Source organism: Salvelinus alpinus, unplaced genomic scaffold (assembly GCF_045679555.1).
Source record: "Salvelinus alpinus unplaced genomic scaffold, SLU_Salpinus.1 scaffold_138, whole genome shotgun sequence".
Classification (NCBI taxonomy): Eukaryota; Metazoa; Chordata; class Actinopteri; order Salmoniformes; family Salmonidae; genus Salvelinus; species Salvelinus alpinus.
The window spans coordinates 40,756-67,267 of record NW_027256079.1 but is presented as its reverse complement, the minus strand read 5'-3'; the positions used below and the strand labels follow the sequence as shown (position 1 = coordinate 67,267).

The 26,512-nt window shown below is 42.0% G+C and overlaps 32 non-coding genes across 32 annotated transcripts; all 32 read left to right on the top strand.

The window, feature by feature from the left end:
* Positions 1–619: 619 nt before the first annotated feature.
* LOC139567261 (U1 spliceosomal RNA) lies at positions 620–783 on the top strand. The gene has a single exon (XR_011673303.1). It is a non-coding gene; the product is annotated as a U1 spliceosomal RNA (small nuclear RNA).
* A 664-nt stretch (positions 784–1,447) lies between these two features.
* On the top strand, positions 1,448–1,566 carry LOC139567253 (5S ribosomal RNA). The gene has a single exon (XR_011673296.1). It is a non-coding gene; the product is annotated as a 5S ribosomal RNA (ribosomal RNA).
* Positions 1,567–2,277: 711 nt separating this feature from the next.
* Positions 2,278–2,441, top strand: LOC139567277 (U1 spliceosomal RNA). The gene has a single exon (XR_011673319.1). It is a non-coding gene; the product is annotated as a U1 spliceosomal RNA (small nuclear RNA).
* A 664-nt stretch (positions 2,442–3,105) lies between these two features.
* On the top strand, positions 3,106–3,224 carry LOC139567252 (5S ribosomal RNA). The gene has a single exon (XR_011673295.1). It is a non-coding gene; the product is annotated as a 5S ribosomal RNA (ribosomal RNA).
* Positions 3,225–3,935: 711 nt separating this feature from the next.
* Positions 3,936–4,099, top strand: LOC139567275 (U1 spliceosomal RNA). The gene has a single exon (XR_011673317.1). It is a non-coding gene; the product is annotated as a U1 spliceosomal RNA (small nuclear RNA).
* Positions 4,100–4,763: 664 nt separating this feature from the next.
* Positions 4,764–4,882, top strand: LOC139567251 (5S ribosomal RNA). Its single transcript, XR_011673294.1, has one exon. It is a non-coding gene; the product is annotated as a 5S ribosomal RNA (ribosomal RNA).
* A 711-nt stretch (positions 4,883–5,593) lies between these two features.
* LOC139567233 (U1 spliceosomal RNA) lies at positions 5,594–5,754 on the top strand. The gene has a single exon (XR_011673276.1). It is a non-coding gene; the product is annotated as a U1 spliceosomal RNA (small nuclear RNA).
* Positions 5,755–6,418: 664 nt separating this feature from the next.
* Positions 6,419–6,537, top strand: LOC139567255 (5S ribosomal RNA). Its single transcript, XR_011673298.1, has one exon. It is a non-coding gene; the product is annotated as a 5S ribosomal RNA (ribosomal RNA).
* A 711-nt stretch (positions 6,538–7,248) lies between these two features.
* Positions 7,249–7,412, top strand: LOC139567260 (U1 spliceosomal RNA). Its single transcript, XR_011673302.1, has one exon. It is a non-coding gene; the product is annotated as a U1 spliceosomal RNA (small nuclear RNA).
* Positions 7,413–8,076: 664 nt separating this feature from the next.
* LOC139567250 (5S ribosomal RNA) lies at positions 8,077–8,195 on the top strand. The gene has a single exon (XR_011673293.1). It is a non-coding gene; the product is annotated as a 5S ribosomal RNA (ribosomal RNA).
* A 711-nt stretch (positions 8,196–8,906) lies between these two features.
* LOC139567271 (U1 spliceosomal RNA) lies at positions 8,907–9,070 on the top strand. Its single transcript, XR_011673313.1, has one exon. It is a non-coding gene; the product is annotated as a U1 spliceosomal RNA (small nuclear RNA).
* A 664-nt stretch (positions 9,071–9,734) lies between these two features.
* On the top strand, positions 9,735–9,853 carry LOC139567249 (5S ribosomal RNA). Its single transcript, XR_011673292.1, has one exon. It is a non-coding gene; the product is annotated as a 5S ribosomal RNA (ribosomal RNA).
* Positions 9,854–10,564: 711 nt separating this feature from the next.
* LOC139567273 (U1 spliceosomal RNA) lies at positions 10,565–10,728 on the top strand. The gene has a single exon (XR_011673315.1). It is a non-coding gene; the product is annotated as a U1 spliceosomal RNA (small nuclear RNA).
* A 649-nt stretch (positions 10,729–11,377) lies between these two features.
* Positions 11,378–11,496, top strand: LOC139567248 (5S ribosomal RNA). Its single transcript, XR_011673291.1, has one exon. It is a non-coding gene; the product is annotated as a 5S ribosomal RNA (ribosomal RNA).
* Positions 11,497–12,207: 711 nt separating this feature from the next.
* On the top strand, positions 12,208–12,371 carry LOC139567259 (U1 spliceosomal RNA). The gene has a single exon (XR_011673301.1). It is a non-coding gene; the product is annotated as a U1 spliceosomal RNA (small nuclear RNA).
* Positions 12,372–13,035: 664 nt separating this feature from the next.
* Positions 13,036–13,154, top strand: LOC139567247 (5S ribosomal RNA). Its single transcript, XR_011673290.1, has one exon. It is a non-coding gene; the product is annotated as a 5S ribosomal RNA (ribosomal RNA).
* A 711-nt stretch (positions 13,155–13,865) lies between these two features.
* On the top strand, positions 13,866–14,029 carry LOC139567276 (U1 spliceosomal RNA). Its single transcript, XR_011673318.1, has one exon. It is a non-coding gene; the product is annotated as a U1 spliceosomal RNA (small nuclear RNA).
* A 664-nt stretch (positions 14,030–14,693) lies between these two features.
* Positions 14,694–14,812, top strand: LOC139567246 (5S ribosomal RNA). The gene has a single exon (XR_011673289.1). It is a non-coding gene; the product is annotated as a 5S ribosomal RNA (ribosomal RNA).
* Positions 14,813–15,535: 723 nt separating this feature from the next.
* Positions 15,536–15,699, top strand: LOC139567266 (U1 spliceosomal RNA). Its single transcript, XR_011673308.1, has one exon. It is a non-coding gene; the product is annotated as a U1 spliceosomal RNA (small nuclear RNA).
* Positions 15,700–16,347: 648 nt separating this feature from the next.
* On the top strand, positions 16,348–16,466 carry LOC139567244 (5S ribosomal RNA). The gene has a single exon (XR_011673287.1). It is a non-coding gene; the product is annotated as a 5S ribosomal RNA (ribosomal RNA).
* Positions 16,467–17,177: 711 nt separating this feature from the next.
* LOC139567232 (U1 spliceosomal RNA) lies at positions 17,178–17,338 on the top strand. Its single transcript, XR_011673275.1, has one exon. It is a non-coding gene; the product is annotated as a U1 spliceosomal RNA (small nuclear RNA).
* A 648-nt stretch (positions 17,339–17,986) lies between these two features.
* On the top strand, positions 17,987–18,105 carry LOC139567243 (5S ribosomal RNA). Its single transcript, XR_011673286.1, has one exon. It is a non-coding gene; the product is annotated as a 5S ribosomal RNA (ribosomal RNA).
* Positions 18,106–18,816: 711 nt separating this feature from the next.
* On the top strand, positions 18,817–18,977 carry LOC139567284 (U1 spliceosomal RNA). Its single transcript, XR_011673326.1, has one exon. It is a non-coding gene; the product is annotated as a U1 spliceosomal RNA (small nuclear RNA).
* A 648-nt stretch (positions 18,978–19,625) lies between these two features.
* On the top strand, positions 19,626–19,744 carry LOC139567242 (5S ribosomal RNA). Its single transcript, XR_011673285.1, has one exon. It is a non-coding gene; the product is annotated as a 5S ribosomal RNA (ribosomal RNA).
* A 711-nt stretch (positions 19,745–20,455) lies between these two features.
* Positions 20,456–20,616, top strand: LOC139567283 (U1 spliceosomal RNA). The gene has a single exon (XR_011673325.1). It is a non-coding gene; the product is annotated as a U1 spliceosomal RNA (small nuclear RNA).
* Positions 20,617–21,264: 648 nt separating this feature from the next.
* Positions 21,265–21,383, top strand: LOC139567241 (5S ribosomal RNA). Its single transcript, XR_011673284.1, has one exon. It is a non-coding gene; the product is annotated as a 5S ribosomal RNA (ribosomal RNA).
* Positions 21,384–22,094: 711 nt separating this feature from the next.
* On the top strand, positions 22,095–22,263 carry LOC139567280 (U1 spliceosomal RNA). Its single transcript, XR_011673322.1, has one exon. It is a non-coding gene; the product is annotated as a U1 spliceosomal RNA (small nuclear RNA).
* A 656-nt stretch (positions 22,264–22,919) lies between these two features.
* Positions 22,920–23,038, top strand: LOC139567254 (5S ribosomal RNA). Its single transcript, XR_011673297.1, has one exon. It is a non-coding gene; the product is annotated as a 5S ribosomal RNA (ribosomal RNA).
* Positions 23,039–23,749: 711 nt separating this feature from the next.
* On the top strand, positions 23,750–23,919 carry LOC139567281 (U1 spliceosomal RNA). The gene has a single exon (XR_011673323.1). It is a non-coding gene; the product is annotated as a U1 spliceosomal RNA (small nuclear RNA).
* A 663-nt stretch (positions 23,920–24,582) lies between these two features.
* LOC139567239 (5S ribosomal RNA) lies at positions 24,583–24,701 on the top strand. Its single transcript, XR_011673283.1, has one exon. It is a non-coding gene; the product is annotated as a 5S ribosomal RNA (ribosomal RNA).
* A 711-nt stretch (positions 24,702–25,412) lies between these two features.
* LOC139567274 (U1 spliceosomal RNA) lies at positions 25,413–25,576 on the top strand. The gene has a single exon (XR_011673316.1). It is a non-coding gene; the product is annotated as a U1 spliceosomal RNA (small nuclear RNA).
* Positions 25,577–26,239: 663 nt separating this feature from the next.
* On the top strand, positions 26,240–26,358 carry LOC139567238 (5S ribosomal RNA). The gene has a single exon (XR_011673282.1). It is a non-coding gene; the product is annotated as a 5S ribosomal RNA (ribosomal RNA).
* Positions 26,359–26,512: the final 154 nt, after the last annotated feature.

Below are 26,512 nucleotides of genomic sequence, written 5' to 3'. Positions count from 1 at the left end.
ATGGGCTAGTCTCCCCTGCCCTTTTAATACGATCAAAGTTCCTTGTGTTGTCAGGGAGCAACTGCCTTTTATTTATAAGACAAATAAGAATATTGTTACTGAATGCAGCTTGTGTGTGCTTTGTGCTCCCTCGCCCTGTTCAAATGATCAGAGGAATTAATGCTGGTGAGGAGAGGAACTGGACTGATGTCTGATGGCCCTGTGTTTTCCATGGTGGAATTACAACCCTTCTTTTACGGAGTAAATCAAAAGCACAAGAGAATGTGAGATGTTATCGATAATAAATCAATTGGTTTCATGCATTTGTCTGTGTGTGTGTCTGAATGTGATTGTATTTCGTCATATCGCATACATTTGTGATATCAGACAGGTTAATTAAGATATTAAAAAGTCATTGGTGATTTTTTCTACAGTGTTGCATGATGGGAATCTAGTGGTTCACTGATATAATCTAGTAAACAAAATAAACAACTTTTTCACCACTCTGTCTGCAAGTGCATTCCTAAACGGCATTTCACGCAGGTCGAAGTGATGTGATATTATCAGAACACAAAGTGGTTACCGTTAGACGAAAATGTTGGCACTGGAGAGACTTGCCCTCCACCGATGTGTATAAGTCATACTTACCTGGCAAGGGAGCTACCGTGATCAAGAAGGCGGTTCACCCAGGGCGAGGCTCAGCCATTGCACTCTGGCTGTGCTGACCCCTGCGAATTTCCCAAATGCGGAAATCTCGATTGCATAATTTATGGTAGTGGGGGACTGCGTTCGCGCTCTCCCCTGATGTCTTGTTTGATGATAAACCTTGAGGTTGACTTGTGCTTATGGAGATCTTTGAAGTCAGTTTTGAAAGAGATTTTGTGGACCAATCGAAAGGTGGACTAATCAAAAGGTGGAAACATTTGTTTGTAGCGAAACATTGTTGGCATTTTGTGGAAACATCATGTTGCGAAATGCAGCATGGTATTTATGCCACGCTGGTACTTCAATCAAGAGATAGTTGAGAAGCCGCTCTAACCCCACCCCCAGTCATGATGTGTCATACGCGCCCCATGCGCTTACAATATGAAATTGTCCATACATGCGCTCCTCCTTAGCACAGAACAATGCAATAGTTTTTCAACATTCAGAGCTTTTGTGTATTTATTCTGGCTAGTAGGCTAGCTGCATGGGAAATTGTTGCTAATGATGTATTTGTCAGAAGTCATTGTATTTGTCCATTTTTTCCCACAAGGCTGAAATATGTGCCCTCGCTTTGAAATGTTAGCAAGGTTTGTTTGTATTTCATCCAACTATCTGTGCTAAAAAGTGATGGCTACAGTATATGTAATTTCTTCCCCTTTTTGAGTGACCCAAAGTTCAAGCTGCTTATCTAATTGGTGAAAATGCAATGTCTGTTTATCAGACTCACTTTGACTCTATATGGTGTACCAAGAGTTGTTCCTTCGCTTACGGCCTTACCTACCTGAATACACCCGATCTCGTCTGATCTCGGAAGCTAAGCAGGGTCGGGCCTGGTTAGTACTTGGATGGGAGACTGCCTGGGAATACCAGGTGCTGTAAGCATTTTGTCCACTAGGGTGTGCTCTTGCATTATTTAATCAGCAACACTGCCTTGTAGTAAGCGTTTGATGCTGAATTGACTAAATTCAGCTTATATGGGCTAGTCTCCCCTGCCCTTTTAATACGATCAAAGTTCCTTGTGTTGTCAGGGAGCAACTGCCTTTTATTTATAAGACAAATAAGAATATTGTTACTGAATGCAGCTTGTGTGTGCTTTGTGCTCCCTCGCCCTGTTCAAATGATCAGAGGAATTAATGCTGGTGAGGAGAGGAACTGGACTGATGTCTGATGGCCCTGTGTTTTCCATGGTGGAATTACAACCCTTCTTTTACGGAGTAAATCAAAAGCACAAGAGAATGTGAGATGTTATCGATAATAAATCAATTGGTTTCATGCATTTGTCTGTGTGTGTGTCTGAATGTGATTGTATTTCGTCATATCGCATACATTTGTGATATCAGACAGGTTAATTAAGATATTAAAAAGTCATTGGTGATTTTTTCTACAGTGTTGCATGATGGGAATCTAGTGGTTCACTGATATAATCTAGTAAACAAAATAAACAACTTTTTCACCACTCTGTCTGCAAGTGCATTCCTAAACGGCATTTCACGCAGGTCGAAGTGATGTGATATTATCAGAACACAAAGTGGTTACCGTTAGACGAAAATGTTGGCACTGGAGAGACTTGCCCTCCACCGATGTGTAAAAGTCATACTTACCTGGCAAGGGAGCTACCGTGATCAAGAAGGCTGTTCACCCAGGGCGAGGCTCAGCCATTGCACTGTGGCTGTGCTGACCCCTGCGAATTTCCCAAATGCGGAAATCTCGATTGCATAATTTATGGTAGTGGGGGACTGCGTTCGCGCTCTCTCCTGATGTCTTGTTTGATGATAAACCTTGAGGTTGACTTGTGCTTATGGAGATCTTTGAAGTCAGTTTTGAAAGAGATTTTGTGGACCAATCGAAAGGTGGACTAATCAAAAGGTGGAAACATTTGTTTGTAGCGAAACATTGTTGGCATTTTGTGGAAACATCATGTTGCGAAATGCAGCATGGTATTTATGCCACGCTGGTACTTCAATCAAGAGATAGTTGAGAAGCCGCTCTAACCCCACCCCCAGTCATGATGTGTCATACGCGCCCCATGCGCTTACAATATGAAATTGTCCATACATGCGCTCCTCCTTAGCACAGAACAATGCAATAGTTTTTCAACATTCAGAGCTTTTGTGTATTTATTCTGGCTAGTAGGCTAGCTGCATGGGAAATTGTTGCTAATGATGTATTTGTCAGAAGTCATTGTATTTGTCCATTTTTTCCCACAAGGCTGAAATATGTGCCCTCGCTTTGAAATGTTAGCAAGGTTTGTTTGTATTTCATCCAACTATCTGTGCTAAAAAGTGATGGCTACAGTATATGTAATTTCTTCCCCTTTTTGAGTGACCCAAAGTTCAAGCTGCTTATCTAATTGGTGAAAATGCAATGTCTGTTTATCAGACTCACTTTGACTCTATATGGTGTACCAAGAGTTGTTCCTTCGCTTACGGCCTTACCTACCTGAATACACCCGATCTCGTCTGATCTCGGAAGCTAAGCAGGGTCGGGCCTGGTTAGTACTTGGATGGGAGACTGCCTGGGAATACCAGGTGCTGTAAGCATTTTGTCCACTAGGGTGTGCTCTTGCATTATTTAATCAGCAACACTGCCTTGTAGTAAGCGTTTGATGCTGAATTGACTAAATTCAGCTTATATGGGCTAGTCTCCCCTGCCCTTTTAATACGATCAAAGTTCCTTGTGTTGTCAGGGAGCAACTGCCTTTTATTTATAAGACAAATAAGAATATTGTTACTGAATGCAGCTTGTGTGTGCTTTGTGCTCCCTCGCCCTGTTCAAATGATCAGAGGAATTAATGCTGGTGAGGAGAGGAACTGGACTGATGTCTGATGGCCCTGTGTTTTCCATGGTGGAATTACAACCCTTCTTTTACGGAGTAAATCAAAAGCACAAGAGAATGTGAGATGTTATCGATAATAAATCAATTGGTTTCATGCATTTGTCTGTGTGTGTGTCTGAATGTGATTGTATTTCGTCATATCGCATACATTTGTGATATCAGACAGGTTAATTAAGATATTAAAAAGTCATTGGTGATTTTTTCTACAGTGTTGCATGATGGGAATCTAGTGGTTCACTGATATAATCTAGTAAACAAAATAAACAACTTTTTCACCACTCTGTCTGCAAGTGCATTCCTAAACGGCATTTCACGCAGGTCGAAGTGATGTGATATTATCAGAACACAAAGTGGTTACCGTTAGACGAAAATGTTGGCACTGGAGAGACTTGCCCTCCACCGATGTGTAAAAGTCATACTTACCTGGCAAGGGAGCTACCGTGATCAAGAAGGCTGTTCACCCAGGGCGAGGCTCAGCCATTGCACTGTGGCTGTGCTGACCCCTGCGAATTTCCCAAATGCGGAAATCTCGATTGCATAATTTATGGTAGTGGGGGACTGCGTTCGCGCTCTCCCCTGATGTCTTGTTTGATGATAAACCTTGAGGTTGACTTGTGCTTATGGAGATCTTTGAAGTCAGTTTTGAAAGAGATTTTGTGGACCAATCGAAAGGTGGACTAATCAAAAGGTGGAAACATTTGTTTGTAGCGAAACATTGTTGGCATTTTGTGGAAACATCATGTTGCGAAATGCAGCATGGTATTTATGCCACGCTGGTACTTCAATCAAGAGATAGTTGAGAAGCCGCTCTAACCCCACCCCCAGTCATGATGTGTCATACGCGCCCCATGCGCTTACAATATGAAATTGTCCATACATGCGCTCCTCCTTAGCACAGAACAATGCAATAGTTTTTCAACATTCAGAGCTTTTGTGTATTTATTCTGGCTAGTAGGCTAGCTGCATGGGAAATTGTTGCTAATGATGTATTTGTCAGAAGTCATTGTATTTGTCCATTTTTTCCCACAAGGCTGAAATATGTGCCCTCGCTTTGAAATGTTAGCAAGGTTTGTTTGTATTTCATCCAACTATCTGTGCTAAAAAGTGATGGCTACAGTATATGTAATTTCTTCCCCTTTTTGAGTGACCCAAAGTTCAAGCTGCTTATCTAATTGGTGAAAATGCAATGTCTGTTTATCAGACTCACTTTGACTCTATATGGTGTACCAAGAGTTGTTCCTTCGCTTACGGCCTTACCTACCTGAATACACCCGATCTCGTCTGATCTCGGAAGCTAAGCAGGGTCGGGCCTGGTTAGTACTTGGATGGGAGACTGCCTGGGAATACCAGGTGCTGTAAGCATTTTGTCCACTAGGGTGTGCTCTTGCATTATTTAATCAGCAACACTGCCTTGTAGTAAGCGTTTGATGCTGAATTGACTAAATTCAGCTTATATGGGCTAGTCTCCCCTGCCCTTTTAATACGATCAAAGTTCCTTGTGTTGTCAGGGAGCAACTGCCTTTTATTTATAAGACAAATAAGAATATTGTTACTGAATGCAGCTTGTGTGTGCTTTGTGCTCCCTCGCCCTGTTCAAATGATCAGAGGAATTAATGCTGGTGAGGAGAGGAACTGGACTGATGTCTGATGGCCCTGTGTTTTCCATGGTGGAATTACAACCCTTCTTTTACGGAGTAAATCAAAAGCACAAGAGAATGTGAGATGTTATCGATAATAAATCAATTGGTTTCATGCATTTGTCTGTGTGTGTGTCTGAATGTGATTGTATTTCGTCATATCGCATACATTTGTGATATCAGACAGGTTAATTAAGATATTAAAAAGTCATTGGTGATTTTTTCTACAGTGTTGCATGATGGGAATCTAGTGGTTCACTGATATAATCTAGTAAACAAAATAAACAACTTTTTCACCACTCTGTCTGCAAGTGCATTCCTAAACGGCATTTCACGCAGGTCGAAGTGATGTGATATTATCAGAACACAAAGTGGTTACCGTTAGACGAAAATGTTGGCACTGGAGAGACTTGCCCTCCACCGATGTGTAAAAGTCATACTTACCTGGCAAGGGAGCTACCGTGATCAAGAAGGCTGTTCAAGAAGGCTGCTCAGCCATTGCACTGTGGCTGTGCTGACCCCTGCGAATTTCCCAAATGCGGAAATCTCGATTGCATAATTTATGGTAGTGGGGGACTGCGTTCGCGCTCTCCCCTGATGTCTTGTTTGATGATAAACCTTGAGGTTGACTTGTGCTTATGGAGATCTTTGAAGTCAGTTTTGAAAGAGATTTTGTGGACCAATCGAAAGGTGGACTAATCAAAAGGTGGAAACATTTGTTTGTAGCGAAACATTGTTGGCATTTTGTGGAAACATCATGTTGCGAAATGCAGCATGGTATTTATGCCACGCTGGTACTTCAATCAAGAGATAGTTGAGAAGCCGCTCTAACCCCACCCCCAGTCATGATGTGTCATACGCGCCCCATGCGCTTACAATATGAAATTGTCCATACATGCGCTCCTCCTTAGCACAGAACAATGCAATAGTTTTTCAACATTCAGAGCTTTTGTGTATTTATTCTGGCTAGTAGGCTAGCTGCATGGGAAATTGTTGCTAATGATGTATTTGTCAGAAGTCATTGTATTTGTCCATTTTTTCCCACAAGGCTGAAATATGTGCCCTCGCTTTGAAATGTTAGCAAGGTTTGTTTGTATTTCATCCAACTATCTGTGCTAAAAAGTGATGGCTACAGTATATGTAATTTCTTCCCCTTTTTGAGTGACCCAAAGTTCAAGCTGCTTATCTAATTGGTGAAAATGCAATGTCTGTTTATCAGACTCACTTTGACTCTATATGGTGTACCAAGAGTTGTTCCTTCGCTTACGGCCTTACCTACCTGAATACACCCGATCTCGTCTGATCTCGGAAGCTAAGCAGGGTCGGGCCTGGTTAGTACTTGGATGGGAGACTGCCTTGGAATACCAGGTGCTGTAAGCATTTTGTCCACTAGGGTGTGCTCTTGCATTATTTAATCAGCAACACTGCCTTGTAGTAAGCGTTTGATGCTGAATTGACTAAATTCAGCTTATATGGGCTAGTCTCCCCTGCCCTTTTAATACGATCAAAGTTCCTTGTGTTGTCAGGGAGCAACTGCCTTTTATTTATAAGACAAATAAGAATATTGTTACTGAATGCAGCTTGTGTGTGCTTTGTGCTCCCTCGCCCTGTTCAAATGATCAGAGGAATTAATGCTGGTGAGGAGAGGAACTGGACTGATGTCTGATGGCCCTGTGTTTTCCATGGTGGAATTACAACCCTTCTTTTACGGAGTAAATCAAAAGCACAAGAGAATGTGAGATGTTATCGATAATAAATCAATTGGTTTCATGCATTTGTCTGTGTGTGTGTCTGAATGTGATTGTATTTCGTCATATCGCATACATTTGTGATATCAGACAGGTTAATTAAGATATTAAAAAGTCATTGGTGATTTTTTCTACAGTGTTGCATGATGGGAATCTAGTGGTTCACTGATATAATCTAGTAAACAAAATAAACAACTTTTTCACCACTCTGTCTGCAAGTGCATTCCTAAACGGCATTTCACGCAGGTCGAAGTGATGTGATATTATCAGAACACAAAGTGGTTACCGTTAGACGAAAATGTTGGCACTGGAGAGACTTGCCCTCCACCGATGTGTATAAGTCATACTTACCTGGCAAGGGAGCTACCGTGATCAAGAAGGCGGTTCACCCAGGGCGAGGCTCAGCCATTGCACTCTGGCTGTGCTGACCCCTGCGAATTTCCCAAATGCGGAAATCTCGATTGCATAATTTATGGTAGTGGGGGACTGCGTTCGCGCTCTCCCCTGATGTCTTGTTTGATGATAAACCTTGAGGTTGACTTGTGCTTATGGAGATCTTTGAAGTCAGTTTTGAAAGAGATTTTGTGGACCAATCGAAAGGTGGACTAATCAAAAGGTGGAAACATTTGTTTGTAGCGAAACATTGTTGGCATTTTGTGGAAACATCATGTTGCGAAATGCAGCATGGTATTTATGCCACGCTGGTACTTCAATCAAGAGATAGTTGAGAAGCCGCTCTAACCCCACCCCCAGTCATGATGTGTCATACGCGCCCCATGCGCTTACAATATGAAATTGTCCATACATGCGCTCCTCCTTAGCACAGAACAATGCAATAGTTTTTCAACATTCAGAGCTTTTGTGTATTTATTCTGGCTAGTAGGCTAGCTGCATGGGAAATTGTTGCTAATGATGTATTTGTCAGAAGTCATTGTATTTGTCCATTTTTTCCCACAAGGCTGAAATATGTGCCCTCGCTTTGAAATGTTAGCAAGGTTTGTTTGTATTTCATCCAACTATCTGTGCTAAAAAGTGATGGCTACAGTATATGTAATTTCTTCCCCTTTTTGAGTGACCCAAAGTTCAAGCTGCTTATCTAATTGGTGAAAATGCAATGTCTGTTTATCAGACTCACTTTGACTCTATATGGTGTACCAAGAGTTGTTCCTTCGCTTACGGCCTTACCTACCTGAATACACCCGATCTCGTCTGATCTCGGAAGCTAAGCAGGGTCGGGCCTGGTTAGTACTTGGATGGGAGACTGCCTGGGAATACCAGGTGCTGTAAGCATTTTGTCCACTAGGGTGTGCTCTTGCATTATTTAATCAGCAACACTGCCTTGTAGTAAGCGTTTGATGCTGAATTGACTAAATTCAGCTTATATGGGCTAGTCTCCCCTGCCCTTTTAATACGATCAAAGTTCCTTGTGTTGTCAGGGAGCAACTGCCTTTTATTTATAAGACAAATAAGAATATTGTTACTGAATGCAGCTTGTGTGTGCTTTGTGCTCCCTCGCCCTGTTCAAATGATCAGAGGAATTAATGCTGGTGAGGAGAGGAACTGGACTGATGTCTGATGGCCCTGTGTTTTCCATGGTGGAATTACAACCCTTCTTTTACGGAGTAAATCAAAAGCACAAGAGAATGTGAGATGTTATCGATAATAAATCAATTGGTTTCATGCATTTGTCTGTGTGTGTGTCTGAATGTGATTGTATTTCGTCATATCGCATACATTTGTGATATCAGACAGGTTAATTAAGATATTAAAAAGTCATTGGTGATTTTTTCTACAGTGTTGCATGATGGGAATCTAGTGGTTCACTGATATAATCTAGTAAACAAAATAAACAACTTTTTCACCACTCTGTCTGCAAGTGCATTCCTAAACGGCATTTCACGCAGGTCGAAGTGATGTGATATTATCAGAACACAAAGTGGTTACCGTTAGACGAAAATGTTGGCACTGGAGAGACTTGCCCTCCACCGATGTGTATAAGTCATACTTACCTGGCAAGGGAGCTACCGTGATCAAGAAGGCGGTTCACCCAGGGAGAGGCTCAGCCATTGCACTGTGGCTGTGCTGACCCCTGCGAATTTCCCAAATGCGGAAATCTCGATTGCATAATTTATGGTAGTGGGGGACTGCGTTCGCGCTCTCCCCTGATGTCTTGTTTGATGATAAACCTTGAGGTTGACTTGTGCTTATGGAGATCTTTGAAGTCAGTTTTGAAAGAGATTTTGTGGACCAATCGAAAGGTGGACTAATCAAAAGGTGGAAACATTTGTTTGTAGCGAAACATTGTTGGCATTTTGTGGAAACATCATGTTGCGAAATGCAGCATGGTATTTATGCCACGCTGGTACTTCAATCAAGAGATAGTTGAGAAGCCGCTCTAACCCCACCCCCAGTCATGATGTGTCATACGCGCCCCATGCGCTTACAATATGAAATTGTCCATACATGCGCTCCTCCTTAGCACAGAACAATGCAATAGTTTTTCAACATTCAGAGCTTTTGTGTATTTATTCTGGCTAGTAGGCTAGCTGCATGGGAAATTGTTGCTAATGATGTATTTGTCAGAAGTCATTGTATTTGTCCATTTTTTCCCACAAGGCTGAAATATGTGCCCTCGCTTTGAAATGTTAGCAAGGTTTGTTTGTATTTCATCCAACTATCTGTGCTAAAAAGTGATGGCTACAGTATATGTAATTTCTTCCCCTTTTTGAGTGACCCAAAGTTCAAGCTGCTTATCTAATTGGTGAAAATGCAATGTCTGTTTATCAGACTCACTTTGACTCTATATGGTGTACCAAGAGTTGTTCCTTCGCTTACGGCCTTACCTACCTGAATACACCCGATCTCGTCTGATCTCGGAAGCTAAGCAGGGTCGGGCCTGGTTAGTACTTGGATGGGAGACTGCCTGGGAATACCAGGTGCTGTAAGCATTTTGTCCACTAGGGTGTGCTCTTGCATTATTTAATCAGCAACACTGCCTTGTAGTAAGCGTTTGATGCTGAATTGACTAAATTCAGCTTATATGGGCTCGTCTCCCCTGCCCTTTTAATACGATCAAAGTTCCTTGTGTTGTCAGGGAGCAACTGCCTTTTATTTATAAGACAAATAAGAATATTGTTACTGAATGCAGCTTGTGTGTGCTTTGTGCTCCCTCGCCCTGTTCAAATGATCAGAGGAATTAATGCTGGTGAGGAGAGGAACTGGACTGATGTCTGATGGCCCTGTGTTTTCCATGGTGGAATTACAACCCTTCTTTTACGGAGTAAATCAAAAGCACAAGAGAATGTGAGATGTTATCGATAATAAATCAATTGGTTTCATGCATTTGTCTGTGTGTGTGTCTGAATGTGATTGTATTTCGTCATATCGCATACATTTGTGATATCAGACAGGTTAATTAAGATATTAAAAAGTCATTGGTGATTTTTTCTACAGTGTTGCATGATGGGAATCTAGTGGTTCACTGATATAATCTAGTAAACAAAATAAACAACTTTTTCACCACTCTGTCTGCAAGTGCATTCCTAAACGGCATTTCACGCAGGTCGAAGTGATGTGATATTATCAGAACACAAAGTGGTTACCGTTAGACGAAAATGTTGGCACTGGAGAGACTTGCCCTCCACCGATGTGTATAAGTCATACTTACCTGGCAAGGGAGCTACCGTGATCAAGAAGGCGGTTCACCCAGGGCGAGGCTCAGCCATTGCACTGTGGCTGTGCTGACCCCTGCGAATTTCCCAAATGCGGAGATCTCGATTGCATAATTTATGGTAGTGGGGGACTGCGTTCGCGCTCTCCCCTGATGTCTTGTTTGATGATAAACCTTGAGGTTGACTTGTGCTTATGGAGATCTTTGAAGTCAGTTTTGAAAGAGATTTTGTGGACCAATCAGAAAGGTGGAAACATTTGTTTGTAGCGAAACATTGTTGGCATTTTGTGGAAACATCATGTTGCGAAATGCAGCATGGTATTTATGCCACGCTGGTACTTCAATCAAGAGATAGTTGAGAAGCCGCTCTAACCCCACCCCCAGTCATGATGTGTCATACGCGCCCCATGCGCTTACAATATGAAATTGTCCATACATGCGCTCCTCCTTAGCACAGAACAATGCAATAGTTTTTCAACATTCAGAGCTTTTGTGTATTTATTCTGGCTAGTAGGCTAGCTGCATGGGAAATTGTTGCTAATGATGTATTTGTCAGAAGTCATTGTATTTGTCCATTTTTTCCCACAAGGCTGAAATATGTGCCCTCGCTTTGAAATGTTAGCAAGGTTTGTTTGTATTTCATCCAACTATCTGTGCTAAAAAGTGATGGCTACAGTATATGTAATTTCTTCCCCTTTTTGAGTGACCCAAAGTTCAAGCTGCTTATCTAATTGGTGAAAATGCAATGTCTGTTTATCAGACTCACTTTGACTCTATATGGTGTACCAAGAGTTGTTCCTTCGCTTACGGCCTTACCTACCTGAATACACCCGATCTCGTCTGATCTCGGAAGCTAAGCAGGGTCGGGCCTGGTTAGTACTTGGATGGGAGACTGCCTGGGAATACCAGGTGCTGTAAGCATTTTGTCCACTAGGGTGTGCTCTTGCATTATTTAATCAGCAACACTGCCTTGTAGTAAGCGTTTGATGCTGAATTGACTAAATTCAGCTTATATGGGCTAGTCTCCCCTGCCCTTTTAATACGATCAAAGTTCCTTGTGTTGTCAGGGAGCAACTGCCTTTTATTTATAAGACAAATAAGAATATTGTTACTGAATGCAGCTTGTGTGTGCTTTGTGCTCCCTCGCCCTGTTCAAATGATCAGAGGAATTAATGCTGGTGAGGAGAGGAACTGGACTGATGTCTGATGGCCCTGTGTTTTCCATGGTGGAATTACAACCCTTCTTTTACGGAGTAAATCAAAAGCACAAGAGAATGTGAGATGTTATCGATAATAAATCAATTGGTTTCATGCATTTGTCTGTGTGTGTGTCTGAATGTGATTGTATTTCGTCATATCGCATACATTTGTGATATCAGACAGGTTAATTAAGATATTAAAAAGTCATTGGTGATTTTTTCTACAGTGTTGCATGATGGGAATCTAGTGGTTCACTGATATAATCTAGTAAACAAAATAAACAACTTTTTCACCACTCTGTCTGCAAGTGCATTCCTAAACGGCATTTCACGCAGGTCGAAGTGATGTGATATTATCAGAACACAAAGTGGTTACCGTTAGACGAAAATGTTGGCACTGGAGAGACTTGCCCTCCACCGATGTGTATAAGTCATACTTACCTGGCAAGGGAGCTACCGTGATCAAGAAGGCGGTTCACCCAGGGCGAGGCTCAGCCATTGCACTGTGGCTGTGCTGACCCCTGCGAATTTCCCAAATGTGGAAATCTCGATTGCATAATTTATGGTAGTGGGGGACTGCGTTCGCGCTCTCCCCTGATGTCTTGTTTGATGATAAACCTTGAGGTTGACTTGTGCTTATGGAGATCTTTGAAGTCAGTTTTGAAAGAGATTTTGTGGACCAATCGAAAGGTGGACTAATCAAAAGGTGGAAACATTTGTTTGTAGCGAAACATTGTTGGCATTTTGTGGAAACATCATGTTGCGAAATGCAGCATGGTATTTATGCCACGCTGGTACTTCAATCAAGAGATAGTTGAGAAGCCGCTCTAACCCCACCCCCAGTCATGATGTGTCATACGCGCCCCATGCGCTTACAATATGAAATTGTCCATACATGCGCTCCTCCTTAGCACAGAACAATGCAATAGTTTTTCAACATTCAGAGCTTTTGTGTATTTATTCTGGCTAGTAGGCTAGCTGCATGGGAAATTGTTGCTAATGATGTATTTGTCAGAAGTCATTGTATTTGTCCATTTTTTCCCACAAGGCTGAAATATGTGCCCTCGCTTTGAAATGTTAGCAAGGTTTGTTTGTATTTCATCCAACTATCTGTGCTAAAAAGTGATGGCTACAGTATATGTAATTTCTTCCCCTTTTTGAGTGACCCAAAGTTCAAGCTGCTTATCTAATTGGTGAAAATGCAATGTCTGTTTATCAGACTCACTTTGACTCTATATGGTGTACCAAGAGTTGTTCCTTCGCTTACGGCCTTACCTACCTGAATACACCCGATCTCGTCTGATCTCGGAAGCTAAGCAGGGTCGGGCCTGGTTAGTACTTGGATGGGAGACTGCCTGGGAATACCAGGTGCTGTAAGCATTTTGTCCACTAGGGTGTGCTCTTGCATTATTTAATCAGCAACACTGCCTTGTAGTAAGCGTTTGATGCTGAATTGACTAAATTCAGCTTATATGGGCTAGTCTCCCCTGCCCTTTTAATACGATCAAAGTTCCTTGTGTTGTCAGGGAGCAACTGCCTTTTATTTATAAGACAAATAAGAATATTGTTACTGAATGCAGCTTGTGTGTGCTTTGTGCTCCCTCGCCCTGTTCAAATGATCAGAGGAATTAATGCTGGTGAGGAGAGGAACTGGACTGATGTCTGATGGCCCTGTGTTTTCCATGGTGGAATTACAACCCTTCTTTTACGGAGTAAATCAAAAGCACAAGAGAATGTGAGATGTTATCGATAATAAATCAATTGGTTTCATGCATTTGTCTGTGTGTGTGTCTGAATGTGATTGTATTTCGTCATATCGCATACATTTGTGATATCAGACAGGTTAATTAAGATATTAAAAAGTCATTGGTGATTTTTTCTACAGTGTTGCATGATGGGAATCTAGTGGTTCACTGATATAATCTAGTAAACAAAATAAACAACTTTTTCACCACTCTGTCTGCAAGTGCATTCCTAAACGGCATTTCACGCAGGTCGAAGTGATGTGATATTATCAGAACACAAAGTGGTTACCGTTAGACGAAAATGTTGGCACTGGAGAGACTTGCCCTCCACCGATGTGTATAAGTCATACTTACCTGGCAAGGAAGCTACCGTGATCAAGAAGGCGGTTCACCCAGGGCGAGGCTCAGCCATTGCACTCTGGCTGTGCTGACCCCTGCGAATTTCCCAAATGCGGAAATCTCGATTGCATAATTTATGGTAGTGGGGGACTGCGTTCGCGCTCTCTCCTGATGTCTTGTTTAATGATAAACCTTGAGGTTGACTTGTGCTTATGGAGATCTTTGAAGTCAGTTTTGAAAGAGATTTTGTGGACCAATCGAAAGGTGGACTAATCAAAAGGTGGAAACATTTGTTTGTAGCGAAACATTGTTGGCATTTTGTGGAAACATCATGTTGCGAAATGCAGCATGGTATTTATGCCACGCTGGTACTTCAATCAAGAGATAGTTGAGAAGCCGCTCTAACCCCACCCCCAGTCATGATGTGTCATACGCGCCCCATGCGCTTACAATATGAAATTGTCCATACATGCGCTCCTCCTTAGCACAGAACAATGCAATAGTTTTTCAACATTCAGAGCTTTTGTGTATTTATTCTGGCTAGTAGGCTAGCTGCATGGGAAATTGTTGCTAATGATGTATTTGTCAGAAGTCATTGTATTTGTCCATTTTTTCCCACAAGGCTGAAATATGTGCCCTCGCTTTGAAATGTTAGCAAGGTTTGTTTGTATTTCATCCAACTATCTGTGCTAAAAAGTGATGGCTACAGTATATGTAATTTCTTCCCCTTTTTGAGTGACCCAAAGTTCAAGCTGCTTATCTAATTGGTGAAAATGCAATGTCTGTTTATCAGACTCACTTTGACTCTATATGGTGTACCAAGAGTTGTTCCTTCGCTTACGGCCTTACCTACCTGAATACACCCGATCTCGTCTGATCTCGGAAGCTAAGCAGGGTCGGGCCTGGTTAGTACTTGGATGGGAGACTGCCTGGGAATACCAGGTGCTGTAAGCATTTTGTCCACTAGGGTGTGCTCTTGCATTATTTAATCAGCAACACTGCCTTGTAGTAAGCGTTTGATGCTGAATTGACTAAATTCAGCTTATATGGGCTAGTCTCCCCTGCCCTTTTAATACGATCAAAGTTCCTTGTGTTGTCAGGGAGCAACTGCCTATTATTTATAAGACAAATAAGAATATTGTTACTGAATGCAGCTTGTGTGTGCTTTGTGCTCCCTCGCCCTGTTCAAATGATCAGAGGAATTAATGCTGGTGAGGAGAGGAACTGGACTGATGTCTGATGGCCCTGTGTTTTCCATGGTGGAATTACAACCCTTCTTTTACGGAGTAAATCAAAAGCACAAGAGAATGTGAGATGTTATCGATAATAAATCAATTGGTTTCATGCATTTGTCTGTGTGTGTGTGTGTGTGTGTGTCTGAATGTGATTGTATTTCGTCATATCGCATACATTTGTGATATCAGACAGGTTAATTAAGATATTAAAAAGTCATTGGTGATTTTTTCTACAGTGTTGCATGATGGGAATCTAGTGGTTCACTGATATAATCTAGTAAACAAAATAAACAACTTTTTCACCACTCTGTCTGCAAGTGCATTCCTAAACGGCATTTCACGCAGGTCGAAGTGATGTGATATTATCAGAACACAAAGTGGTTACCGTTAGACGAAAATGTTGGCACTGGAGAGACTTGCCCTCCACCGATGTGTATAAGTCATACTTACCTGGCAAGGGAGCTACCGTGATCAAGAAGGCGGTTCACCCAGGGCGAGGCTCAGCCATTGCACTGTGGCTGTGCTGACCCCTGCGAATTTCCCAAATGCGGAAATCTCGATTGCATAATTTATGGTAGTGGGGGACTGCGTTCGCGCTCTCCCCTGATGTCTTGTTTGATGATAAACCTTGAGGTTGACTTGTGCTTATGGAGATCTTTGAAGTCAGTTTTGAAAGAGATTTTGTGGACCAATCGAAAGGTGGAAACATTTGTTTGTAGCGAAACATTGTTGGCATTTTGTGGAAACATCATGTTGCGAAATGCAGCATGGTATTTATGCCACGCTGGTACTTCAATCAAGAGATAGTTGAGAAGCCGCTCTAGCCCCACCCCCAGTCATGATGTGTCATACGCGCCCCATGCGCTTACAATATGAAATTGTCCATACATGCGCTCCTCCTTAGCACAGAACAATGCAATAGTTTTTCAACATTCAGAGCTTTTGTGTATTTATTCTGGCTAGTAGGCTAGCTGCATGGGAAATTGTTGCTAATGATGTATTTGTCAGAAGTCATTGTATTTGTCTATTTTTTCCCACAAGGCTGAAATATGTGCCCTCGCTTTGAAATGTTAGCAAGGTTTGTTTGTATTTCATCCAACTATCTGTGCTAAAAAGTGATGGCTACAGTATATGTAATTTCTTCCCCTTTTTGAGTGACCCAATGTTCAAGCTGCTTATCTAATTGGTGAAAATGCAATGTCTGTTTATCAGACTCACTTTGACTCTATATGGTATACCAAGAGTTGTTCCTTCGCTTACGGCCTTACCTACCTGAATACACCCGATCTCGTCTGATCTCGGAAGCTAAGCAGGGTCGGGCCTGGTTAGTACTTGGATGGGAGACTGCCTGGGAATACCAGGTGCTGTAAGCATTTTGTCCACTAGGGTGTGCTCTTGCATTATTTAATCAGCAACACTGCCGTGTAGTAAGCGTTTGATGCTGAATTGACTAAATTCAGCTTATATGGGCTAGTCTCCCCTGCCCTTTTAATACGATCAAAGTTCCTTGTGTTGTCAGGGAGCAACTGCCTTTTATTTATAAGACAAATAAGAATATTGTTACTGAATGCAGCTTGTGTGTGCTTTGTGCTCCCTCGCCCTGTTCAAATGATCAGAGGAATTAATGCTGGTGAGGAGAGGAACTGGACTGATGTCTGATGGCCCTGTGTTTTCCATGGTGGAATTACAACCCTTCTTTTACGGAGTAAATCAAAAGCACAAGAGAATGTGAGATGTTATCGATAATAAATCAATTGGTTTCATGCATTTGTCTGTGTGTGTGTCTGAATGTGATTGTATTTCGTCATATCGCATACATTTGTGATATCAGACAGGTTAATTAAGATATTAAAAAGTCATTGGTGATTTTTTCTACAGTGTTGCATGATGGGAATCTAGTGGTTCACTGATATAATCTAGTAAACAAAATAAACAACTTTTTCACCACTCTGTCTGCAAGTGCATTCCTAAACGGCATTTCACGCAGGTCGAAGTGATGTGATATTATCAGAACACAAAGTGGTTACCGTTAGACGAAAATGTTGGCACTGGAGAGACTTGCCCTCCACCGATGTGTAAAAGTCATACTTACCTGGCAAGGGAGCTACCGTGATCAAGAAGGCTGTTCAAGAAGGCTGCTCAGCCATTGCACTGTGGCTGTGCTGACCCCTGCGAATTTCCCAAATGCGGAAATCTCGATTGCATAATTTATGGTAGTGGGGGACTGCGTTCGCGCTCTCCCCTGATGTCTTGTTTGATGATAAACCTTGAGGTTGACTTGTGCTTATGGAGATCTTTGAAGTCAGTTTTGAAAGAGATTTTGTGGACCAATCGAAAGGTGGAAACATTTGTTTGTAGCGAAACATTGTTGGCATTTTGTGGAAACATCATGTTGCGAAATGCAGCATGGTATTTATGCCACGCTGGTACTTCAATCAAGAGATAGTTGAGAAGCCGCTCTAGCCCCACCCCCAGTCATGATGTGTCATACGCGCCCCATGCGCTTACAATATGAAATTGTCCATACATGCGCTCCTCCTTAGCACAGAACAATGCAATAGTTTTTCAACATTCAGAGCTTTTGTGTATTTATTCTGGCTAGTAGGCTAGCTGCATGGGAAATTGTTGCTAATGATGTATTTGTCAGAAGTCATTGTATTTGTCCATTTTTTCCCACAAGGCTGAAATATGTGCCCTCGCTTTGAAATGTTAGCAAGGTTTGTTTGTATTTCATCCAACTATCTGTGCTAAAAAGTGATGGCTACAGTATATGTAATTTCTTCCCCTTTTTGAGTGACCCAATGTTCAAGCTGCTTATCTAATTGGTGAAAATGCAATGTCTGTTTATCAGACTCACTTTGACTCTATATGGTATACCAAGAGTTGTTCCTTCGCTTACGGCCTTACCTACCTGAATACACCCGATCTCGTCTGATCTCGGAAGCTAAGCAGGGTCGGGCCTGGTTAGTACTTGGATGGGAGACTGCCTGGGAATACCAGGTGCTGTAAGCATTTTGTCCACTAGGGTGTGCTCTCTCATTATTTAATCAGCAACACTGCCTTGTAGTAAGCGTTTGATGCTGAATTGACTAAATTCAGCTTATATGGGCTAGTCTCCCCTGCCCTTTTAATACGATCAAAGTTCCTTGTGTTGTCAGGGAGCAACTGCCTTTTATTTATAAGACAAATAAGAATATTGTTACTGAATGCAGCTTGTGTGTGCTTTGTGCTCCCTCGCCCTGTTCAAATGATCAGAGGAATTAATGCTGGTGAGGAGAGGAACTGGACTGATGTCTGATGGCCCTGTGTTTTCCATGGTGGAATTACAACCCTTCTTTTACGGAGTAAATCAAAAGCACAAGAGAATGTGAGATGTTATCGATAATAAATCAATTGGTTTCATGCATTTGTCTGTGTGTGTGTCTGAATGTGATTGTATTTCGTCATATCGCATACATTTGTGATATCAGACAGGTTAATTAAGATATTAAAAAGTCATTGGTGATTTTTTCTACAGTGTTGCATGATGGGAATCTAGTGGTTCACTGATATAATCTAGTAAACAAAATAAACAACTTTTTCACCACTCTGTCTGCAAGTGCATTCCTAAACGGCATTTCACGCAGGTCGAAGTGATGTGATATTATCAGAACACAAAGTGGTTACCGTTAGACGAAAATGTTGGCACTGGAGAGACTTGCCCTCCACCGATGTGTATAAGTCATACTTACCTGGCAAGGGAGCTACCGTGATCAAGAAGGCTGTTCAAGAAGGCTGCTCAGCCATTGCACTGTGGCTGTGCTGACCCCTGCGAATTTCCCAAATGCGGAAATCTCGATTGCATAATTTATGGTAGTGGGGGACTGCGTTCGCGCTCTCCCCTGATGTCTTGTTTGATGATAAACCTTGAGGTTGACTTGTGCTTATGGAGATCTTTGAAGTCAGTTTTGAAAGAGATTTTGTGGACCAATCGAAAGGTGGAAACATTTGTTTGTAGCGAAACATTGTTGGCATTTTGTGGAAACATCATGTTGCGAAATGCAGCATGGTATTTATGCCACGCTGGTACTTCAATCAAGAGATAGTTGAGAAGCCGCTCTAGCCCCACCCCCAGTCATGATGTGTCATACGCGCCCCATGCGCTTACAATATGAAATTGTCCATACATGCGCTCCTCCTTAGCACAGAACAATGCAATAGTTTTTCAACATTCAGAGCTTTTGTGTATTTATTCTGGCTAGTAGGCTAGCTGCATGGGAAATTGTTGCTAATGATGTATTTGTCAGAAGTCATTGTATTTGTCTATTTTTTCCCACAAGGCTGAAATATGTGCCCTCGCTTTGAAATGTTAGCAAGGTTTGTTTGTATTTCATCCAACTATCTGTGCTAAAAAGTGATGGCTACAGTATATGTAATTTCTTCCCCTTTTTGAGTGACCCAATGTTCAAGCTGCTTATCTAATTGGTGAAAATGCAATGTCTGTTTATCAGACTCACTTTGACTCTATATGGTATACCAAGAGTTGTTCCTTCGCTTACGGCCTTACCTACCTGAATACACCCGATCTCGTCTGATCTCGGAAGCTAAGCAGGGTCGGGCCTGGTTAGTACTTGGATGGGAGACTGCCTGGGAATACCAGGTGCTGTAAGCATTTTGTCCACTAGGGTGTGCTCTCTCATTATTTAATCAGCAACACTGCCTTGTAGTAAGCGTTTGATGCTGAATTGACTAAATTCAGCTTATATGGGCTAGTCTCCCCTGCCCTTTTAATACGATCAAAGTTCCTTGTGTTGTCAGGGAGCAACTGCCTTTTATTTATAAGACAAATAAGAATATTGTTACTGAATGCAGCTTGTGTGTGCTTTGTGCTCCCTCGCCCTGTTCAAATGATCAGAGGAATTAATGCTGGTGAGGAGAGGAACTGGACTGATGTCTGATGGCCCTGTGTTTTCCATGGTGGAATTACAACCCTTCTTTTACGGAGTAAATCAAAAGCACAAGAGAATGTGAGATGTTATCGATAATAAATCAATTGGTTTCATGCATTTGTCTGTGTGTGTGTCTGAATGTGATTGTATTTCGTCATATCGCATACATTTGTGATATCAGACAGGTTAATTAAGATATTAAAAAGTCATTGGTGATTTTTTCTACAGTGTTGCATGATGGGAATCTAGTGGTTCACTGATATAATCTAGTAAACAAAATAAACAACTTTTTCACCACTCTGTCTGCAAGTGCATTCCTAAACGGCATTTCACGCAGGTCGAAGTGATGTGATATTATCAGAACACAAAGTGGTTACCGTTAGACGAAAATGTTGGCACTGGAGAGACTTGCCCTCCACCGATGTGTAAAAGTCATACTTACCTGGCAAGGGAGCTACCGTGATCAAGAAGGCTGTTCAAGAAGGCTGCTCAGCCATTGCACTGTGGCTGTGCTGACCCCTGCGAATTTCCCAAATGCGGAAATCTCGATTGCATAATTTATGGTAGTGGGGGACTGCGTTCGCGCTCTCCCCTGATGTCTTGTTTGATGATAAACCTTGAGGTTGACTTGTGCTTATGGAGATCTTTGAAGTCAGTTTTGAAAGAGATTTTGTGGACCAATCGAAAGGTGGAAACATTTGTTTGTAGCGAAACATTGTTGGCATTTTGTGGAAACATCATGTTGCGAAATGCAGCATGGTATTTATGCCACGCTGGTACTTCAATCAAGAGATAGTTGAGAAGCCGCTCTAGCCCCACCCCCAGTCATGATGTGTCATACGCGCCCCATGCGCTTACAATATGAAATTGTCCATACATGCGCTCCTCCTTAGCACAGAACAATGCAATAGTTTTTCAACTTTCAGAGCTTTTGTGTATTTATTCTGGCTAGTAGGCTAGCTGCATGGGAAATTGTTGCTAATGATGTATTTGTCAGAAGTCATTGTATTTGTCTATTTTTTCCCACAAGGCTGAAATATGTGCCCTCGCTTTGAAATGTTAGCAAGGTTTGTTTGTATTTCATCCAACTATCTGTGCTAAAAAGTGATGGCTACAGTATATGTAATTTCTTCCCCTTTTTGAGTGACCCAATGTTCAAGCTGCTTATCTAATTGGTGAAAATGCAATGTCTGTTTATCAGACTCACTTTGACTCTATATGGTATACCAAGAGTTGTTCCTTCGCTTACGGCCTTACCTACCTGAATACACCCGATCTCGTCTGATCTCGGAAGCTAAGCAGGGTCGGGCCTGGTTAGTACTTGGATGGGAGACTGCCTGGGAATACCAGGTGCTGTAAGCATTTTGTCCACTAGGGTGTGCTCTTGCATTATTTAATCAGCAACACTGCCTTGTAGTAAGCGTTTGATGCTGAATTGACTAAATTCAGCTTATATGGGCTAGTCTCCCCTGCCCTTTTAATACGATCAAAGTTCCTTGTGTTGTCAGGGAGCAACTGCCTTTTATTTATAAGACAAATAAGAATATTGTTACTGAATGCAGCTTGTGTGTGCTTTGTGCTCCCTCGCCCTGTTCAAATGATCAGAGGAATTAATGCTGGTGAGGAGAGGAACTGGACTGATGTCTGATGGCCCTGTGTTTTCCATGGTGGAATTACAACCCTTCTTTTACGGAGTAAATCAAAAGCACAAGAGAATGTGAGATGTTATCGATAATAAATCAATTGGTTTCATGCATTTGTCTGTGTGTGTGTCTGAATGTGATTGTATTTCGTCATATCGCATACATTTGTGATATCAGACAGGTTAATTAAGATATTAAAAAGTCATTGGTGATTTTTTCTACAGTGTTGCATGATGGGAATCTAGTGGTTCACTGATATAATCTAGTAAACAAAATAAACAACTTTTTCACCACTCTGTCTGCAAGTGCATTCCTAAACGGCATTTCACGCAGGTCGAAGTGATGTGATATTATCAGAACACAAAGTGGTTACCGTTAGACGAAAATGTTGGCACTGGAGAGACTTGCCCTCCACCGATGTGTATACGTCATACTTACCTGGCAAGGGAGCTACCGTGATCAAGAAGGCGGTTCACCCAGGGCGAGGCTCGGCTCAGCCATTGCACTCTGGTTGTGCTGACCCCTGCGAATTTCCCAAATGTGGAAATCTCAATTGCATAATTTATGGTAGTGGGGGACTGCGTTCGCGCTCTCCCCTGATGTCTTGTATGATGATAAACCTTGAGGTTGACTTGTGCGTATGGAGATCTTTGAAGTCAGTTTTGAAAGAGATTTTCTGGACCAATTGGACTAATCAAAAGGTGGAAACATTTGTTTGTAGCGAAACATTGTTGGCATTTTGTGGAAACATCATGTTGCCAAATGCAGCATGGTATTTATGCCACGCTGGTACTTCAATCAAGAGATAGTTGAGAAGCCGCTCTAACCCCACCCCCAGTCATGATGTGTCATACGCGCCCCATGCGCTTACAATATGAAATTGTCCATACATGCGCTCCTCCTTAGCACAGAACAATGCAATAGTTTTTCAACATTCAGAGCTTTTGTGTATTTATTCTGGCTAGTAGGCTAGCTGCATGGGAAATTGTTGCTAATGATGTATTTGTCAGAAGTCATTGTATTTGTCCATTTTTTCCCACAAGGCTGAAATATGTGCCCTCGCTTTGAAATGTTAGCAAGGTTTGTTTGTATTTCATCCAACTATCTGTGCTAAAAAGTGATGGCTACAGTATATGTAATTCTTCCCCTTTTTGAGTGACCCAAAGCTCAAGCTGCTTATCTAATTGGTGAAAATGCAATGTCTGTTTATTAGACTCACTTTGACTCTATATGGTGTACCAAGAGTTGTTCCTTCGCTTACGGCCTTACCTACCTGAATACACCCGATCTCGTCTGATCTCGGAAGCTAAGCAGGGTCGGGCTTGGTTAGTACTTGGATGGGAGACTGCCTGGGAATACCAGGTGCTGTAAGCATTTTGTCCACTAGGGTGTGCTCTTGCATTATTTAATCAGCAACACTGCCTTGTAGTAAGCGTTTGATGCTGAATTGACTAAATTCAGCTTATATGGGCTAGTCTCCCCTGCCCTTTTAATACGATCAAAGTTCCTTGTGTTGTCAGGGAGCAACTGCCTTTTATTTATAAGACAAATAAGAATATTGTTACTGAATGCAGCTTGTGTGTGCTTTGTGCTCCCTCGCCCTGTTCAAATGATCAGAGGAATTAATGCTGGTGAGGAGAGGAACTGGACTGATGTCTGATGGCCCTGTGTTTTCCATGGTGGAATTACAACCCTTCTTTTACGGAGTAAATCAAAAGCACAAGAGAATGTGAGATGTTATCGATAATAAATCAATTGGTTTCATGCATTTGTCTGTGTGTGTGTCTGAATGTGATTGTATTTCGTCATATCGCATACATTTGTGATATCAGACAGGTTAATTAAGATATTAAAAAGTCATTGGTGATTTTTTCTACAGTGTTGCATGATGGGAATCTAGTGGTTCACTGATATAATCTAGTAAACAAAATAAACAACTTTTTCACCACTCTGTCTGCAAGTGCATTCCTAAACGGCATTTCACGCAGGTCGAAGTGATGTGATATTATCAGAACACAAAGTGGTTACCGTTAGACGAAAATGTTGGCACTGGAGAGACTTGCCCTCCACCGATGTGTATACGTCATACTTACCTGGCAAGGGAGCTACCGTGATCAAGAAGGCGGTTCACCCAGGGCGAGGCTCAGCTCAGCCATTGCACTCTGGTTGTGCTGACCCCTGCGAATTTCCCAAATGTGGAAATCTCGATTGCATAATTTATGGTAGTGGGGGACTGCGTTCGCTGCTCTCCCCTGATGTCTTGTATGATGATAAACCTTGAGGTTGACTTGTGTGTATGGAGATCTTTGAAGTCAGTTTTGAAAGAGATTTTCTGGACCAATTGAAAGGTGGACTAATCAAAAGGTGGAAACATTTGTTTGTAGCGAAACATTGTTGGCATTTTGTGGAAACATCATGTTGCCAAATGCAGCATGGTATTTATGCCACGCTGGTACTTCAATCAAGAGATAGTTGAGAAGCCGCTCTAACCCCACCCCCAGTCATGATGTGTCATACGCGCCCCATGCGCTTACAATATGAAATTGTCCATACATGCGCTCCTCCTTAGCACAGAACAATGCAATAGTTTTTCAACATTCAGAGCTTTTGTGTATTTATTCTGGCTAGTAGGCTAGCTGCATGGGAAATTGTTGCTAATGATGTATTTGTCAGAAGTCATTGTATTTGTCCATTTTTTCCCACAAGGCTGAAATATGTGCCCTCGCTTTGAAATGTTAGCAAGGTTTGTTTGTATTTCATCCAACTATCTGTGCTAAAAAGTGATGGCTACAGTATATGTAATTCTTCCCCTTTTTGAGTGACCCAAAGCTCAAGCTGCTTATCTAATTGGTGAAAATGCAATGTCTGTTTATCAGACTCACTTTGACTCTATATGGTGTACCAAGAGTTGTTCCTTCGCTTACGGCCTTACCTACCTGAATACACCCGATCTCGTCTGATCTCGGAAGCTAAGCAGGGTCGGGCCTGGTTAGTACTTGGATGGGAGACTGCCTGGGAATACCAGGTGCTGTAAGCATTTTGTCCACTAGGGTGTGCTCTTGCATTATTTAATCAGCAACACTGCCTTGTAGTAAGCGTTTGATGCTGAATTGACTAAATTCAGCTTATATGGGCTAGTCTCCCCTGCCCTTTTAATACGATCAAAGTTCCTTGTGTTGTCAGGGAGCAACTGCCTTTTATTTATAAGACAAATAAGAATATTGTTACTGAATGCAGCTTGTGTGTGCTTTGTGCTCCCTCGCCCTGTTCAAATGATCAGAGGAATTAATGCTGGTGAGGAGAGGAACCAGACTGATGTCTGATTGCCCTGTGTTTTCCATGGTGGAATTACAACCCTTCTTTTACGGAGTAAATCAAAAGCACAAGAGAATGTGAGATGTTATCGATAATAAATCAATTGGTTTCATGCATTTGTCTGTGTGTGTGTCTGAATGTGATTGTATTTCGTCATATCGCATACATTTGTGATATCAGACAGGTTAATTAAGATATTAAAAAGTCATTGGTGATTTTTTCTACAGTGTTGCATGATGGGAATCTAGTGGTTCACTGATATAATCTAGTAAACAAAATAAACAACTTTTTCACCACTCTGTCTGCAAGTGCATTCCTAAACGGCATTTCACGCAGGTCGAAGTGATGTGATATTATCAGAACACAAAGTGGTTACCGTTAGACGAAAATGTTGGCACTGGAGAGACTTGCCCTCCACCGATGTGTATACGTCATACTTACCTGGCAAGGGAGCTACCGTGATCAAGAAGGCGGTTCACCCAGGGCGAGGCTCAGCCATTGCACTCTGGTTGTGCTGACCCCTGCGAATTTCCCAAATGTGGAAATCTCAATTGCATAATTTATGGTAGTGGGGGACTGCGTTCGCGCTCTCCCCTGATGTCTTGTATGATGATAAACCTTGAGGTTGACTTGTGCGTATGGAGATCTTTGAAGTCAGTTTTGAAAGAGATTTTCTGGACCAATTGAAAGGTGGACTAATCAAAAGGTGGAAACATTTGTTTGTAGCGAAACATTGTTGGCATTTTGTGGAAACATCATGTTGCCAAATGCAGCATGGTATTTATGCCACGCTGGTACTTCAATCAAGAGATAGTTGAGAAGCCGCTCTAACCCCACCCCCAGTCATGATGTGTCATACGCGCCCCATGCGCTTACAATATGAAATTGTCCATACATGCGCTCCTCCTTAGCACAGAACAATGCAATAGTTTTTCAACATTCAGAGCTTTTGTGTATTTATTCTGGCTAGTAGGCTAGCTGCATGGGAAATTGTTGCTAATGATGTATTTGTCAGAAGTCATTGTATTTGTCCATTTTTTCCCACAAGGCTGAAATATGTGCCCTCGCTTTGAAATGTTAGCAAGGTTTGTTTGTATTTCATCCAACTATCTGTGCTAAAAAGTGATGGCTACAGTATATGTAATTCTTCCCCTTTTTGAGTGACCCAAAGCTCAAGCTGCTTATCTAATTGGTGAAAATGCAATGTCTGTTTATCAGACTCACTTTGACTCTATATGGTGTACCAAGAGTTGTTCCTTCGCTTACGGCCTTACCTACCTGAATACACCCGATCTCGTCTGATCTCGGAAGCTAAGCAGGGTCGGGCCTGGTTAGTACTTGGATGGGAGACTGCCTGGGAATACCAGGTGCTGTAAGCATTTTGTCCACTAGGGTGTGCTCTTGCATTATTTAATCAGCAACACTGCCTTGTAGTAAGCGTTTGATGCTGAATTGACTAAATTCAGCTTATATGGGCTAGTCTCCCCTGCCCTTTTAATACGATCAAAGTTCCTTGTGTTGTCAGGGAGCAAC